Here is a 5,293-nt window from a genome sequence, read left to right on the forward strand (position 1 = left end):
AAGGAAGGCAAATGGTAAGGGCCCGAGCGCAGGCCTAAGTGCAGAGAGAGGTCCCTGCCAACAGATAACAAGAAAAACAAAATCTCAGTCATGCAGCTGCAAAAAAAAAAAAAAAAAAAAAAATTACTTCTGCCTACATTGATCTGCTTGGGGTTAGTTCTTCCCTATCAAGCATCCAGGTAAAAAGATAGCCTGACCAATATTTCATAGCCTAATGAGACCCTGAGTAGAAAATCTGACAAAGCCATGCCTGGACTCTTGACTCACAGAAACTCTGAGAAAATAAATATGCATTTGTTTAAGTCACTGTGTTGACTTAAATTTTTATACAGCAATAGAAAATCAGTACACTTGTTGGATCGTTATATGGATGTGCCATTATTGATCGATTGACTGATTGCTACCTTTTTGAGCTCAAGGGCAAGCAGAAAGTTAAATTAACAAAACTCCTTCTTTTGTGCAATGCTAAAACCATTAGTTCAAAGTGCTTTTCCTTTTATTCTTATTTTATCACTTTGTTTTAACCATAATTCTCACTCACATTCTCCTCCCACCAACAGGCAACCATTTAAATGAGTTTGATGTGTATCTCTTTTTGTTAGATTTTTATTTCTGACAATTATGTACATGAATTTGAAGTTTGCCTAGATGTTACTGAGCTATTTTTTCTGTTAGCCAGCATTGTTTTTATGAATGATGCATGTTGCTATATTAGCATCTATTTAATTGTTTCTCATTTAAATAGAATTCCATGATGTGCTTATACCACATTCTTTTGTGTTTCCCCAGTAATGGATATCTAGTGTGTCATGCTTTTCACCGGTACAGAATGTCTTACAGATGAACATTTATGGTTCCATGTGAGAATTTCTCTAGGTATATACCCAGGATTTATAGGGTCTTTTTTATTTATCTAATCTTTATAGAAGGAAGATGGCTGTCATTCTATACGATATACTCTGACCAGCAGTACAAAGAGTTCCTTTTTCCTGTCACAACCCAATTTATGAAACCAGAACAATCTAGGCACAAAATGGGACTCACCATGGTTTTAACTCCCATTTCCTTGACTTCCAGTGAGTTTCAGTAACTCCACATGCTTATTCACCACTTGCACTTATCCATTTTTTAAGTGCCTATCCCTAACATTCGTCTAATTTCTGCTGATTTTCTCTTGATGTACATAGATTATATAAGCATATTGTAGATTTTGGTGGAAGAAAAAGGTAATAGATTTCTTAATTTACTGTAGCTCATACAAAAAAAAACTTAATTAGGTAGAACTATTATAAAGTTCTGAGATTAGCAAATGGTGGTGAAGAATTGATACTTTCAGTTGGCTGATTTTCTTATTCACATTCCCATACCATGTTGCTTTGTTTTTGATAACTATATAGTAATGAATGATAACTGTGTCCTCTTGAAGTTTGTCTTCACTATTGAAAGTCCTCTAATTGCTACTAGATTCAACTATTTTTCACACACACCCTCACAAAAACTATCAGATTTGGTGGGGAGGGAATGGGTTGAATTTGTAGGTTAATCACGTAAAAATTGGCACCTCACAAATATATGAACAAGGTATATGTATCCATTTATTTAGAGCCACTTTAATTTCTATTCGTGGTATGTGTAGTTTTAATCAAGAATTCTTACACATTTCTATTAGATTTGTTCCTAAGTATTTGATATTCTTTTAAATCATGTTTATTTTTGAATTGTTTTTTTTGGTGAATGTATAGAAATGCAATATATTCTGTATTTTCATGACATGCAGTAACCCAGCCAAATTTACTTATTATTGCTAATGGTTTATAAGTTCTTCTGAACTTTCTAAATACATAATCACACCATCTGTGGAAATTGAAATTTACTTTTAAAGATTTCATACCTTCAATTTTTTTGTTGGTTGCACTGCCTAAGTTTGCCAGTAAAATTGTGGATAAAAGTTATTATGGACATCGTTCCTTATTACTGGCTCTGAAGGGAAACATTAAACATCTCTCAGCATTATAGGTAACATTAGCTATTGGTTTTTAGTAGATACCCTATAACAAACTGAGAAGAAAAAATTTCCTTCTACTCTCAGTTTCTTGAGGGTTTTTTTTTTTTTAAATCAAAATAAGTGTTTTTTTTATAATCAAAATAAGTGTTAGGGGCAGCCCAGATGGCTCAGTGATTTAGAGCCGACTTCAGCCCAGGGCCTGATCCTGGAGACCAAGGATTGAGTCCCCACGTCAGGCTCCCTGCATGGAGCCTGCTTCTCCCTCTGCCTGTGTCTCTGCCTCTTTTTCTCTCTGTGTCTCTCATGAGTAAATAAATAAATAAATAAATAAATAAATACTTTAAAAGCGTTAAATTTTATTAAATATATTTTTTGCCTCCGTGGAGATGATTGTTATTCTTTTTTTTATTATGTTGATAGTGTAAACTGTATTGCTTAATTTTGAATGTTATACTAACTTTAAATCCTCGAATAAATCCCATTTACTCAAGATGAATTATTCCTGTTTATATACTGCTGGATTCAATTTGCAAATATTATGTTTGGTACTTGTGTCATGCTCATGAGAGATATTAGTCTGTCAAATTTCTTTGTTGTAATTAGGTTTTAATTTCAAGGTTATGATAATTTCATAAAATTAACTGGGAATTATTTCTTCTTCCTCTACTTTCTGAAATAAGTCATTTGAGATTGCTATAACTTTTCTTTTTCTTCTTTAAATGTTTGAAAGTGTATACCAGTGATACCATATGGGACTGAAGTTTTCTTTGTAGAAAGATTTTTAGCTACAGATTTAAATTCTTTACCAAATATAAGAATATTTCATTTCTTGTGTCAAACTTGGTAATTTGTATTTTCAAGAAATTTGTTCATATTGTTCCTTTATCAAATTTATTAAAGATGTTTATTAATAAAGATGTTTTATTGATTTCTTAATCTCTTACAGGATCTGTGCTCATATCCCTTGTCATATATAATACTAGTTAATACCAGATAGGTGAAAATTCAAGAATTTGTTAAAACATTATTTACTGAATACTTAATGTAGACGCAAGTGCTATTCTAGACACTGAGAATTCAGTAGTCAGAAAATCAGACAAAAATCCTGTTCATATGATGCTATGTTCTAATGAGCTCACATTAAAATCTAAATGTAAATTTGCCCTTTTACATAAATCCAAGATTTCTTATTGTTTGACAATTTCTTGTTTCCTCTCCAGTATGAAAAATGAATTGAGCTAATATTAAAAAGTCCATTTTTTCCCCATCTCATATGATTTACAGTTTGAAACTGGATGTTTGTTTGTTAGACTTTCAAATTTAGTCTGTATTTGTTATGCTCAGTTGCTGTCCAGCTAAAGTCTTCTGTCAGTGTTTGGGTAGTGCCTGTAATTGAAGAGAATCACTTAGAGTGGAGAAGGATTTGGGAGTCCTTCTTTCTCCCTGAAGTTTATTTTGGTGGGGCAGCCCACTGTGGCATAATAGGATGTGTGATGATCAGCTAACAAGTTTGCCTAAATGCTGTGAAAATAGGAATAAAGGCTGCTCTGCAGTCACTAAAGCATGCTTTCTGCCTGACCTGGTGATATCTCAAGAATGCATGATCTGTGTGCTCACATGGGCCAAACATGGGTTTCTGAAGCCATGACACTTGATGTAGGTGATTCATTTCCCAGGCTTCCTTCCCTGGGCTTCAGTTCCAAAGAAAGGCTGTCACATTTACCCTTGGCTGCTATCAGCAGTTTACTCTGTGAAATCTTTTGAGTGTCATTTAATTTGGTAAATTTCATGTGTGTGTCTCTCTCTAATAAACCCTATGTCTTCTGTACTGCATAATGTAAACTTCCAAGAACTTCTTTTTGTTCCTGCCCTAACCTCAGGATTCAGGGTAGAGCTACCCTCACCCTCTCCAGGCAATACTTAAGGATAGCACAAGACCCTATGAAGACACATTTATATTCTCCTGCCATTCAGAGATTTCAAGCAAGAGTGTTCCTGGACCCTAGAAAAACTCCCAAACTTCCGAGAACATTCTTTTTGGCTTTCATCTTTATTGGAAGAAATATTCATCAAAACCCTTCTCCACAATAGGTCAGGGGAAAGAGAAAAATGTTCCTATCTGTATTTAATCTTTGAAAAGTCTTCATTCTCAGAAGGCTTCTTTCACATAGGTTGCTTTGTATATGTGCTATAAGAAAGATAAAATAAGCAAATATATCCTGTTTACTCAAATGATTATGTCCTGCACTAGAATCTAGCTTAATAGAACTTATTTTCATGCAATTTAGTGTGTCTCCTCTTTAAAATGAAGATAGGGCATGAATTACAAGAAAAAGAAAGTGGAACTGAGTTTAATCTCCCAAGTCATTGGTACAAGTAAATACGTTATATACTATTCCATTTCAAAGAGTTAAGAGTTAATATGAGCAGATCATGTTCAAAAAGTAAATCAAAAACAGGGTCAAGGTTCAGGTTAAGAAGCAGAAAGCAGTAAGAAAATGAGGTCATGAGCCAGGGAGTTCTTCAGGAGTCAAATACCTGCTGTTCAGTCTTCAGCATGGGCTAGGGGACAGGTCAACCTGCCTTGGAATAGGAAGTGATCCTTTTAAAACATGAAAGCTATTATTTCCTCAGTGGCTGAAGAATTTCAAAAAATGTCAGCTTGGACCAAATTTGAACATTGGTAAAATGAAAACTACAATATAGACACAACACATAAAAAGGAGAGAAAAACCAGGGCCAGACATAAGTGTGAACTGGGTGGCTGGAGGAATATATCCTGCATATAAAGTTCTCCAAGAAAGTGGAAAGAGTGTGGTACAAAGGAGAAAGGATAGGATCTGGAACAGAAGACATAAAATAAATTCTCAAGCTGATCCTGTAAGAGGCTGTGGTGGTTTGGGGCTTATAATTTGATCTCTTCAGGCTTCATCTCCCTCAGAAGTAAGAAGAGAGAAAACCAAACATCTATTTACAAGATCCTGAAAGAAATAACATAATTGCTAACAAAGCTAGTTATGGCCATTTTCTCAATTTGTTTCGGTATTTCTTTATATTTTAAATTAAAGATAGTTGGTATAGGAATCTGCTGTAGGAAGACAAAAAATTAACAAAATATGTAGCATTCTTCACAGGCTTTAACCACTAGAAGGAATGACATTTCCATGTATAAATAGTGGCCGAGTGTTGGTTTGTGAGGTCCTGGGGAACTTCCCAAGTGTGATCTGAAAGTGCCCCACCCCCATTAGTGGAGAGCAAGGAAGACAGAAAGAGGCAGGTCACTCTAGA

The sequence above is a fragment of the Canis lupus genome, chromosome 12, assembly GCF_003254725.2.
Source record: "Canis lupus dingo isolate Sandy chromosome 12, ASM325472v2, whole genome shotgun sequence".
Lineage (NCBI taxonomy): Eukaryota > Metazoa > Chordata > Mammalia > Carnivora > Canidae > Canis > Canis lupus.